We start from the raw sequence: 13,734 nt of genomic DNA, 5'->3' as shown, positions 1-13,734 counted from the left end.
ACATGCTATTAAAATGGTTGTGATGTGGTATGATGGGGTGGTATCCTCCTTTGAATGATTTAAGTGACTTGACTTGGCACATGTTCACACATGTAGTTGAAACAAATCAACATAGCCTTCACGATATTTATGTTCATGGCGGATTATATCCCACTCATGCTTGTATTCAATGTTTATTAATTTTAATGCATGTTCATGACTGTTGTCGCTCTCTAGTTGGTCGCTTCCCAGTCTTTTGCTAGCCTTCACCTGTACTAAGCGGGAATACTGCTTGTGCATCCAATCCCTTAAACCCCAAAGTTATTCCATATGAGTCCACTATACCTTCCTATATGCGGTATCTACCTTCCGTTCCAAGTAAATTTGTATGTGCCAAACTCTAAACCTTCAAATAAACATTCTGTTTTGCATGCTCGAATAGCTCATATATCAACTAGGGATGCCCTTATCTTCCGTGTTAGGCGGGTTATTCTCAAGAGTAGTGGACTCCGCTCCTCATTCACGAGAAAATGGCTGGTCACCGGGATGCCTAGTCCCATGCTTTATGAAAACTAAATCAAAATAATTGCAAACAAAACTACCCCTGGGACCCGTTGAATGTTGGAGGCACTCGTTGTTTCGAGCAAGCCATGGATTGATGCTTGTGGAGGAGGGGGAGTATAAACTTTACCATTCTGTTTGGGAACCGCCTATAATTTGTTTAGCATGGAAGATATCGTCATCTCTTAGTTGTTATGTTGACAATGAAAGTATGCCACTCAAAATATAATTTATCTCTATTTCAACCGAGCTCTGGCACCTCTACAAATCCCTGCTTCCCTCTACGAAGGGCCTATCTATTTACTTTTATGTTGAGTCATCACCCTCTTATTAAAAGCACTAACTGGAGAGCACAACTGTTATTTGCATTCATTACTGTTAATTTATATCGGGTATGACTATGATTGGATCTCTTTTACCATGAATTACAATGGCTAGTCAGTCCTTGATCTTTGAAGGTGCTCTGCATTTATGTTTTGCGGTCTCAGAAAGGGCTAGCGAGATACCATCTTGTTATATCATATTTTGATTATTTTGAGAAAGTGTTGTCATCCGAGATTTATTATTATGGCTTGCTAGCTGATTATGTTATTGATATGAGTAAACATGAGACCTGAGAATTATTGCAAATGTGGTTTGTTATAATCTTTGCGGATAACCTGAATGCTGGCTTGACATAGGTACAACAACAAGAGCAAACAGAGTTTGTAAAAGTTTTTCTTTTTCTCTTTCAGTTTGTCAACTGAATTGCTTGAGGACAAGCAAGGGTTAAAGCTTGGGGGAGTTGATACGTCTCCGTCGTATCTACTTCTCCAAACACTTTTGCCCTTGTTTTGGACTCTAACTTGTATGATTTGAATGGAACTAACCCGGACTGGCGCTGTTTTCAGCAGAATTGCCATGATGTTGTTTTATGTGCAGAAAATAGAAGTTCTCGGAATGACCTGAAACTCCATGGAATATCTTAGAATAAATAATAAAAAATCCTCGCCAAAGATGAAGACCAGGGGGGCCACACCCTGTCCACGAGGGTGGGGGTGCGCCCCCCTACCTCGTGGGCCCCCTAGAGACCCTCCGACGCCAAGTCCAACTCCATATATTGGCTTTCGGGGAGGAAAAAATCAAAGAGAAGAAATCATTGCGTTTTATGGTACAGAGCCGCCGCCAAGCCCTAATCTCTCTCGGGAGGCTGATCTGGAGTCCGTTCGGGGCTCCGGAGAGGGGGATTCGTCGCCGTCATCATCATCAACCATCCTCCATCACCAATTTCATGATGCTCACCACCGTGCGTGAGTAATTCCATCGTAGGCTTGCTGGACGGTGATGGGTTGGATGAGATTTATCTTATAGTTGAGTTAGTTTTGTTAGGGTTTGATCCCTAGTATCTACTATGTTCTGAGATTGATGTTGCTATGACTTTGCTATGCTTAATGCTTATCACTAGGGCCCGAGTGCCATGATTTCAGATCTGAACCTATTATGTTTTCATGAATATATGTGAGTTCTTGATCCTATCTTGCAAGTCTATAGTCACCTACTATGTGTTATGATCCGGCAACCCCGAAGTGACAATAATCGGGACCACTCCCGGTGATGACCATAGTTTGAGGAGTTCATGTATTCACTATGTGCTAATGCTTTGTTCCGGTTCTCTATTAAAAGGAGGCCTTAATATCCCTTAGTTTCCAATAGGACCCCGCTGGCACGGGAGGGTAGGACAAAATATGTCATGAAGTTCTTTTCCATAAGCACGTATGATTATATTCGGAATACATGCCTACATTACATGGATGAATTGGAGCTAGTTCTGTGTCACCCTATGTTATGACTGTTACATGACGAACCGCATCTGGCATAATTATCCATCACTAATCCGGTGCCTACGAGTTTTCCATATACTGGTTCTCGCTTATTTACTTTTCCGTTGCTACTATTACAATCACCACAAAATACCAAAAACATTACTTTTGATGTCTTTACTTTTGTTACCGTTACCACCACTATCATATTACTTTGCTACTAAACACTTTGCTGCAGATACTAAGTTTCCAGGTGTGGTTGAATTGACAACTCAGCTGCTAATACTTGAGAATATTCTCTGGCTCCCCTTGTGTCGAATCAATAAATTTGGGTTGAATACTCTACCCTCGAAAACTGTTGCGATCCCCTATACTTGTGGGTTATCAAGGCGCTGTTTGGCAAGACCGAGGACGAGGCAGAGGACAATGACGACTCCGACGAGTCCCCGCTCCGCTGGCGTCAATGAGGCCCTGCTCCGCCAAGGCCCCGCGGCGCCAACAACGAGGCCGAGGACACCACCGGCTCCGCCGAGGCCCGGCGGCGCCAACAACGAGACAGAGGACACCTCCGGCTCCGCCGAGGCCCCGCCCCGCCAACAAGGAGGCAGAGGACATCACCGGCTCAGCTGAGGCCCCACCCTGCCGGCGACGTGGGGGAGGATTTCCACCGCTCCGCTGAGGCGCCGCCCGCTGGCAACGAGATAGAGGACATTGCTGGCTCCGCCGAGGCCCCGCCCCGCTGCCAACGAGGCCCCGCCACACAGAAAACAAGGAAGAGTAGAACACGGTAGGTCGCCGCCTCTCGGGTACAAGTAACGCCACCGCTGCTACCCTCTGGTTGAAGCCAAGCTAGGCGGGTTGACCATTGACGGCCGGTTAGCTTCTTGGCGACGACGTGGAGTCAGAGAGCTGTGCTGGAGAAGAACGCTGCTTCTACTTAACTGCTGGTGCAGTTGGCTGACTGACACGTGGGCCCAACAGGCCACATGTTAGTTACGCAACTGCACCTGCAGTTAAGTCACTGAAGCTATTGTTCGGCTCAGCAGGACACAAGTGGGTAGCTTTGGTTAATTAACTATACCTCCAGTGCACCCCTTTTGAGTTGAAGAATGTATGAAATGTAATTAAATCTGGCATGTTTATATGAAATCCGACAGTGTATGAATGAATTTATTTTGATTAGTTCGAATTCCTGTATCACTGGCATTGGATGAACATGCAAAACAATACGTACTAGCATTATTCCCAGGGTGATCACCTCGTTTGCAACAGTTTCACATGTACTCCCTCCGATCCTTTCTAGTTTGCATACAAGTTTTGTCTGTAGTCAAAGTATCTCTACTTTGACCAATCTTATACAAAAAAGTATGCTCTTCCACAATGTGCGAAGTAAAAAAGGAATAGAAGGAGTACAAAGAGTTTGAGCAACTTTTTAGCGTTTCTGTACATTGCAATCAAACACACAGGCCTGGCAATTCATAGAGAACATTCAAAACAATCAATGATTATGCATCTCAGCGACTCACATGTCAGAGGCAATATTTACTTCAAAACTAAAGAATAAAGAAAAATTTGATCGACGCTGCTGACAGCAAACGGCGTCCCATTCGAAAATATCAAACGCATGTCTTGCTAAAATCAATGAGCAAAATTTGACAAGGTTGTCCCATTCCAAAATATCAAATGTCTACGATTGTGGAATGGGCAGGGTTTGCCATCAGTTCGGACATTGACATGGCACCTCGTGCTAAATAAACCAGTTGTTCTCTTTGTGCAGTTCCACCAAAATCAACAAAATTCGCGCGTAGCTTGTATGATTTCGCCCTTATATGTTGCAACGCCTTGAACTTATCGGCACATCCTTTATTGTGGTGGAAATGAATGATTCGATGTATTCATGAACATTTTGTGCAGTTCCCATTGAAATCAAGCTGAGCACCCCTGTTTGCACAAATACAAAAAAGTGATTAGTATAAAGCAAACTGTACTATGAATTGACAGTTACAACAGGCACATACATGGTCCATGTAGAGCACACTTTTAGAAAAATGGAACTCACCAGAAAGAATCCTAGAACAACATTGTACTCGCGCATCACAGCAAAAAATGGAGATTTATCAGTCCTTCTGAGCTGAAGTTAGTTTGGTCTTGTGGGGAGTAATGTAACCATCCTTCAACTGCTCCTTCTGATGAGAAGATAGATAGGGCTTCTTCATCCTGGCATAATCAGAACAAGTCACTTCACGTACTCCATATTATTCTTCAGAGGAAGATGATCCTGTTGTGCAAAGACAAGAGGACTACTAAATGCTAGCATCCATGTTTGCTCGAAAAAAAGGAAAGGAAATATTTAAAACAGCACAGATGAAGCACTTCTCAAGGACAATACCACTTTTTCATGACAGTATCTAAACAGTAGCACAACACCAATAGAGATGACAAAGCTCAATCATATGGATGAAATTAGTGGCGAGTAGCAACCTTTGTCAGGAGGCTTATTGTGTAGAGCATACAGATGAAGCACTTCTCCGGAACCATCTGTTGCTATCTACGGTGGTGGCCATGCTTACTATATACTCCTCGATTAGTTTAATGTTTCCAGCATCTTCTTGTGCAGTTCCACTAAAATATATGGTATCTTCAAAGAAGATCCCTGTTTGCACAAGTAGAGATAATAACGTATTACATTAAGAGTGGCATCAAATCAGTGGCAAAACAATTGCTCGTTCCAGCCATAGCAATAAATTAAGATGCAAAACTATATCATTACTTGTGTCATCACAATTCCAGTGCTTCATTACAGCACTAGGAGTTGATTTTTGTTTTTCTTCCGCTTGATCTTCCCCTTCATCACTTGGTTCAATAACAGACAAGCTTCGCCTTCAATGTAAGATTTGGCATGTCAATTAGGGAGCACAAGTATAGTACTAAACTTAATTTTCTGATGAAAGTGGCAAAATACAGGCCAGCAGTTGTGAAATATCCTTATCTTACCTCAATGGGATATTACGGTGCACATACAGATTGGAAGTCTTGTCTCCATTTGTGCAGTTCACTAAAATCAAGCAACATTATCGTACAAGTAGCACAACATATAAAAGCACACAGCAGAATCATGTGAAAGAAGGCTAGTACTGACCTCTCATGATGTGGAATTCAAACAACTCACAAGAAGAAGATCTAAACCAAATTTGCCTTAACGAATAGGAAGTAAGATCTCCTCTTGTGCAGTTCCACTAAGATCAAGCAATCAAGCAACATTGTCGGTGTGACATTTTGGTTAAACTACACAAAACACTCTTAAAACAAATGTGTTTTGTGTAGTGCAACAAAAGGTCACAATGGCAACGAGGTGAAGTAGATAACCCTATTTACACAGAGATGCAAAGGAAACAATTAGTGGTCAATAACGGTGGATGACACCAAAGCCAACAAAAAGAAGCATCTACCTTATCTAAATGGGAAAGAAAGCAAGACAGTAGCAATTCTCAAATGGTGGCATTGATTAATATTAACATAGAGATTATATTAAGAATAAAATTCGTTAAACATGTAATTTTTTTAACGGTGGCATTGCATCAATTTTCCAGCGGCATTATTAGAGGGTGTTTGTTTACAGGGACATTTTGGTGTAGGGACTAAAAAAACTCCGTGTCAGTCCCATCTAAACCAAACAGGAGGGACTTTTAGGGACTAAAAGTGGGCATTTGGGACTAAAGAAAGAAGACCCCGAGGGAGTCTTTTTGGGACTTTTTCCAACAGTTGTCCCTGCCACGCATCGCACCTTGTTTCTATTAGTTCATTACTAGGGGTAACATGGTATTTTAGCATGTCATTTAATAACCTCTAGTCCATGTTTAGTCCCTGGAACCAAGCAGGTAGGGACTAGGGAGTTTTTAACCAAACAGGGCCTTAGATTAACAACAGCTAATGAGTTGCACGGGACAGTGGATGCACCAGCGCCATGTGCATCTACCGATGTACTGTGGTCATGCACAGTCTGTTGCAACAAAGAACAAACAACCAAGGAGCATATTTGTGTTGGTCCTAGTTTTGTTATCTTTAAACACCTTTATCTATGTGAGCGCAGCAAATCTAGTCCTACTCAAACTCTACAGCCTTGTCCCTTCCTTTCCTTTTTGAACTAGTACTTTTGCCCCTTCCTTTCCTCTTTGAACCACGTCCTACATTTATGCGATACAACTTTCCCCACTACTTTCCCCATTCCTTTCCTCTTTGAACCACGTCCTAGATTCATGCTATACAACTTTTCCCCTTCATTTCCTCTTTGAACCACGTCCTAGATTCATGATATATACAACTTTTCCCACTACTTTCCCCCACTCCTTTCCCCTTTGAACCACGTCCTAGATTCACGGTATACATGCAGCTAGAGCAATGCATGTGGAGTAAGTAAATTATACCTTAAGGTTCTTGGGGCGTGGTTCGGTGGGCGACGGGACGACGGCGAATAAGAAGGGGTAGGAGGTCCTCCCGCGACGCCGCTGGGTGGAAAGTGAACAGCTGCACCAGTAGTGGCTCCCTCCCTCGCCGATGGCGACAGTGTTAAACCTCCTTCCCTTCCTAGTGGACGGTTCCTGCCGGCTCTTTGAGCAGCAGTGAGGGGAGAGAGAGGCCAACGTAGTCTTGTTTAGATCTGGAGAGGGCGAGAGAGTGTGAAGAGAGCAACTACAAGCGCTGAGGCTCCAGCAGGACAGGGCGAGAGAGTGTGAAGAGAGCAACTACAAGCGCTGAGGCTCCAGCGTGTATATATATACTGGAGAGAGAGTGTGAAGGGTGCAAACCCTAGAAAACATTTTGACCAGTCAAAGAATCCTCCTGGCACAAATTATGCTCAAGTGTAGTTATCAAACCCGAGACCTCAAGTTTGATGAGCGAACAAGCTAACCAGCTACACAACCCTCCCGTTATGTTCAACGAGAGGAAAATAACCTTTTATACATTCCTGCATTCATGTGACAAGCATGCCGTGTTTTGTGTGTGTGTGTGGGAGTCATTGGGATTTCAATCATAATCGTGTCATGTGGCTTTGGTGGTAAGACTATCCATAGTGGTGCAGAAATAATGCAGCCTTAGTCACCTTACCTCTCTCCATGTAGTACGTTGGGTCCCACCAGTCAGAGGGTGAAACAAACAAATTAATAAGAAAAATTAAAAGCGCCAGCGGTGTATCTTACCTCACACATCTCACTACTGCTCGGGAACACTGTCCAATTGATCCCTCTGTTCGCTCACGTACTATTTTAAGTGAATCCTTATTATAACATGCACACAAATTTTGGGCACTTGTATTCGACTTAAGTCAGTGTGCCATCGTATCTCGTATACTTACTATTCCCTCCGTCTAGGTGTAGTAAGTCATGTTAGAAGGTGCAATGGGACCAAGGTGCGTGCGTGTGCGTGTGTGTGTTTAACAGCATGTATGTGTTAGAGAGTGCGACAGATCGACCTACTCCTACAGAGAGATGGTGTGTAGTGTATGATTTTAGCCGCGAGAGTCGGTGCATCCTCTCGTTTTCGGGCGTGTCCGGTAGGGACATGCGGATAGCTGCCATGCCCGCTACTGACTAGCCTGGCCCACCCAAAGCCCCTCCATCGCCTGCGCGCGCTTCCCGCCCGAAACGGTCAGCGCCGCTCCAAAGAATCGGTGCCGCATTCATGTCCGGGCAGAGCGGACGCGACCTCTCACTGGCGCAAGAGTGATGGTTGCTTCGTCCGTCCAACTTACTGCTGGGTCTATGTGATTTGATGGCTCATTGGTCTTTATTACTGAGGTGGTAGGACTGCTGGATGTCCCACGTTTTCGGCGAAAGGAGGTACTATACTAGATTACAATTTTCTCCATTCTTACAGCGGAGGAGTGCAAGAGCAGTGAAAACACACAGGCTCAGTGATTACATGGACCACCTCACACTATCACCGTGCGACACCTAACTCTTTACATAGTACTCCCTCCGTTCCTAAATATTACTAGATGAGTCCCCGCATGTTGCCGTAGAACAGCGGTATATCTCTCTACGCAAAATTATCAATTTCATAGAAATAAAAATAAAACTCTATAACCGCATGACAAATGTCGTAGCCAAACTAAATAAACTCCCATCATCATTTAGATCATTCCATGTAAGGAAAAAAGATTAGCCAACTCCTACTGCATAATGGGATTATATTTTTCTTTTTGACATGTTAATGGGACTTAAAAGCTCACTTACATGCATGCTACCGGTGCATGCTTGCATGCAGACGTGTTGATGTGATTTAAAACCCACTCACATGCATGTGCCACGGTATTTCTGCATGCTTGCATGTGGCTTAGTGCGGAGCCTCTCAATGTCTAGATCAAACGGCTATTATGGACTGATTTACTTCATCTAATGGATACATCAATTTTGATGATGTGGCTCAAGGAGAGGATAGAGAATTCCTAGTAGTGGGGGCTAGCTATTACTAGTAGATAAGTCTTTGTAGAGATTCCACTAGGTGAAGTACATATGGAACAAAATGGATGAATCTACACTTAAAATGCATCTATATACATCCGCATGTGGTTCATGGTGAAATCTCTACAAAGACTTATATTTAGGAACGGAGGAAGTACTAGTAATTTATCAGCGAGATAAATTTGTACAATGCTATGAAGCTTCCAGCTTCTGTAACATGTATCTTGCGTCCAAGGTTACCCGTTGCAACATTTCATCAAATACAAAGGAGACTAACATGCATGCTATTGCATCTCAATGATTTACAAATCATAGCAAATATGTACTCTCTCCGTTCCAAAATAAGTGTCTCAACTTTGCGCAAACTTTAGTACAAAGTTGTACTACTACTAAAGTTGACACTTATTTTGGAACAGAGGCAGCTAAAGAAAAAAACGATCCATGCAGTCCTTAGCCCTTGAACCGTCAAGCCTTACCAGGCTTCAATTTGCTGGCAACGTTCGAGCTTCCTAATAAATGAAGTTTGCAACCTTTTGACCATCGGATCATTTTGTGTAGTTTCACCAAAATCGAGATGAGCATCCCTGTGGCAAAGAAATTGAAGAAGCGTGATTACAATAAGATTACTGGGACTAGTTGATGAGACATAAACTCATCACAGATACAGTATGTAGAAGCCAGTAGAGGTATCAGGTATGTGCGGGGCAAAGAAGTAGAGAAATATCCACAGGGAGTGATGTGGGCAGCTGGAGCAGTGGTGCAAGCCGGCTGTAAAGGGAGTTGTACCTGAGGGACGTAGCTCAACCTTGAGGAGGGCGGCAGGAAGTGGCAACTGCCCATGTCGCGGCAGTAAGAAAGGGACGAAGGCAACCTCACCGACTTTGTGCGAGAGAACGGCGGGGACCCCTAATTGGGACATGCCGACAGTGGGATTTCACCGTCGGCGACAGCCACCGCATCTACACTAAGCATCCATCCCTTCCCCAAGCGGACGTGATCCGCCGGGATGTTAGAGATGTGGCCACAGTCGTTTTGTGCGAGAGTGTGTGAAGAGAGCAACCCCAGCAAGCAACCGTGTAGGCTGGCCCGTCCTGACTATGTATATAGTGGAGCGGTTTCCTTTTCTCTCCATATGAACCTATCATATTGTGTACGTGCCACTAAAGAAAAACAACTTTATTTATAAATGACGCGGCACCTACTACTCGTTCTCATATAACCTTGCGCTTGGCATCTCCAAAATATTAACCTTGCTATTGGCTCTTCGCCTCTTCGGGAAGTCGAGTAATAATGGTAGTGCAGTAATATCGTTCTGGCTATATGAGACCGAATGAGAGTGCTACATACGGAGAAAAATGAGTGAATCTACACTCTAAAATACGTCTATATACATCAGTGTTTGGAGTATGTACTAGTAGTTCATATTGAAATCTACTAAAGGACATATATATTCCAAACAATATGATATAATCTCTATAACGAAGGTAGTAGGGACGAGGAGTAAACGGAGGGAGTAGTAAATTTTTCTCCTTGTCCTGCGAGCCACCGCGCGCATGGGCGAGGGAGCGGGCGTAAGGCGGAGCAAGCTTCACCTCATCCTGCGAGCCACCGTGCCCGTGGGCGGCGGAGACGGCGTACTAAGTAAGCTTCTCCTCGTTCTGCGAGTTGACGGGACACATCAAAAGTACTCAAGTGTATAGAGCCTTGCCTCCCAGGTAGGCCCCACATTATTTGCCTCTTTTTTCAATTTAACATAACGCGTCAAGTCGCAATTTGTTTGTTCACTCGTGGTAGACGATCCTCCCTCCACCAAGTGGACAACCAGTACACATCCCAAATTACCACGTGGGCTGCCTTTTTCGTACAGAAATGAGCTCCAACATGTACCCGCGCGGGTGTGGTTGGGAAAGAGACGGGAGTACGTGCGCCGTGCATGCACCTCTTCTCTTCGTGCACGTCCCCCACCTACATGGGTGTGTGTGAGAGATACAAACCGCGTTCATCAGTGTTTTTTGTTATGGGGTGGGGGTGGGGGTTGATTTCATGAATTATTTGTGGGAATATGTGTCGATGACATCTCAAACAAAATTTTGCATGCAATGTGTGTGAAATGGAGGCCGATCCATATCATACATAGAGGGTCAGGCAATCCATGAGAAGAGAGGGAGGGGTTATAGCTATCGATAGAGTCGAAGAGAGGATCAAGTGGGTGGGTGCAAGTCAAAGATATAGGGCGACCGGCCTACCGGAACGTTAGAGGGCACATGTCAAGTTTGTGTATGGTAGGGAGACATGACTAGAGTGCTCGATGTATCGGTGTGTGTGGGGGGGAGGGGTGGGGGGACGGGTAGGCAGAGGCCTAACTATAGAGGTAGAACGACTCGTATATGTGTTGAGAAGGAGAGACACAGCTATGTCTTGAGGGAGATCGGTCGACATCCATACATAACTGAAGGATGGGAAATATGATGGGACAGAGAGAGAGAGGAGAGAGAGAGGGAGGGAGAGGGAGGGAGAGGGGTAGTGTGCTGTATGGGTGATGGAGTTGCTTCTTGGAGATGTTGGGAGAGGCCTACTAGACAAACTGAGGGTGGAACTACAATGTTATCAATAAGAGTGGGGATGTGTTTCTGTGTGTGCCTGTGCATGATAGATCTGTTGGGACGCATCCATGGATGATGAAGGGGAACCATGTGTTTGGTAAGCAAACTTAACTAGATTTATAGATCAATTGTTGTTTGTCGTAGGAAGGGAGAGACACAACTAATGAGGTACATCGATTGATGTGTGGGTAAAAACGAGTTATAAGGACCTAGCTAGCTATATGTATAGCGACAGATCGGTCGGTGTACGTCCATTTGTTAGAGGCAAATAAGGCCCAGCGAGACGCATAGACAGAGAGAATGGAGCTAGGAGGTGGTGCGAGAGGCCCAACTACTAGCTAGATAGGGGGAGGAGTGTGCGGTTGTGTGATCGATGAAAAGAGGGGCGAGAGTTTACATGTGTGTCTGACCGTATGAGAGACACGAGGCAAGGACACATAGAGGAGATTGAAGGTGTGTGTGTGTATGTTGTAGGCAGGCATCGCTGGAGAGGTTTATCGATCGGTGTGTGTCTGAAAGGAGTTGTGGAGACTCTGGGAGAACGACCTAAAGAAAAAAATGAATGTGCCCGATGGATAGAATGCCGAGGGAGGGGGGGCTTGGAGGGCGTGTGCATGCACGAGAGAAAGTTAGTGGTAGCTACAAAGGTTAGAGGATTGTGTGGGTGTAAGAGACTAACAAAGATCATAATTTGATATGAAAGCGGATTCATATATTTGAATAGGAGATCATAGTGTTTTAAACATTGCATGCATGAATATAGCGGTGATACACGTGTTGTGCACATGTTATACCATAATGTGATAACGCATGGCGTTTGCAACTCACAGATAAATGCCGAACAATCTAAACCATACAATACATCAAACAATCTCACATTTTATTTGAATTTGTGATAATGTGTGGCTTTTGCAGCTTACAACTAAATATCGAGCAATCTAAACAATACTATATATCGAACATTCTCACATTTTATTTGAATTTGTGGTAATGTGTGGTGTTTGCAACTCACATCTAAATACTTGTAGGCGTAGCGGGGCACCATGCATAATGTGACAAACACATTATACATATGAGACATGGTTTAGATTATGAAGATCTAGCTAGAGCTAGAAATGTAATGTGACTTGAAATTAAAATAAAGTGGATTCAAAAAATCTAGTTCGAGTTCATATAGTACACATAGTTCATATGTAACTCGAAACTAATCATGTGGTGTGATGTGAAGATAATACACAAACGATGGTTTAACTTGACAATAATGATGATTGTTGATCTTATTATAACATAGAAACGAATTCAAATGCTTTGACTTCACAACAATCATTACTGTAGATCTTATCCAAATAGAGAAACGAATTCAAATTTAGTTCATATTGAAGCGGGAGTATATACGTTTGGAATGCACTAAAACTTTCATTTGAATAGTAGGTTGCATGCATTATACACGTAGCGAAATATTTTAATTGAACATAACATGAATTCAAAGTTTTGAATGACATTTGTAGTGCGCATTCATTTGGTATAGTACACGTTAGGCTTGTCCGGAAATTTCAACCCGTGCCTTGTTAGCCCGAAATATTTAAGATATATCTTTGTCTCGTTGTGCTCCGACAACTACCTCCATCACAATCCGTGCCTTGCTATTCCGAAATTACAACGCGCGTGAAAACTCACACCTCCTGTGAAATCCCGACACGTGAAATGCCCGTGGTACCCCTGAACCAAAAGAACCACCTCAAATCGGTGGGGGGTACTTTCGTAACTTACCCCACATTTCGGACAAGCGCGTCTCTAAGCCATGGTTCCCCACTGCCATCCCATCCGGCCACCCATTCGTACACTGAGGCCGTGAAAACTCGCGACGAAACCCCACACCCTGCTCCGTCCGCCACCCAGCCGGAGCCTCTTCCCCGACGACGTTGTCCACAGCAACACCTCGACGTCCCTCATCCACCGTACCGGATGTGGACCCGTCGTCGATCTCATCGTCCCACCTCAGCCACCCCGTCCTCCACCTCCAAGGAGTTGCCCCGATGTTCCCCTAGTCTTTCGCGCTACCTCCATTCCCACACCTCCGTCTTCACCTGCACCACCGTAAGAGCATAGTAGGAGCTGCTGCTGCTTTAGCTCTCACTCGCGCTGCTCCTCTGCTCTTGCTCTCGGTCCCCTGCCTGGTCTGCTCTTGCTATTGCTCTTTCTCGCGCTGCTGCTCTCGCTCTTGCTCTTGCTTGCGATGCTGCTCCGATTTAACTACACTTCAGTCGACTGAATCGACTTTTGGGTCAGTCGATTTTCAGGGGGTGTGGGGGGGGCTCGCCGGGGTGAAGG

This window comes from Triticum dicoccoides, chromosome 3B (assembly GCF_002162155.2).
Source record: "Triticum dicoccoides isolate Atlit2015 ecotype Zavitan chromosome 3B, WEW_v2.0, whole genome shotgun sequence".
NCBI classification, from domain to species: domain Eukaryota; kingdom Viridiplantae; phylum Streptophyta; class Magnoliopsida; order Poales; family Poaceae; genus Triticum; species Triticum dicoccoides.
The sequence above is the reverse complement of the archived record's forward strand: the minus strand, read 5'-3'. Positions refer to the sequence as shown.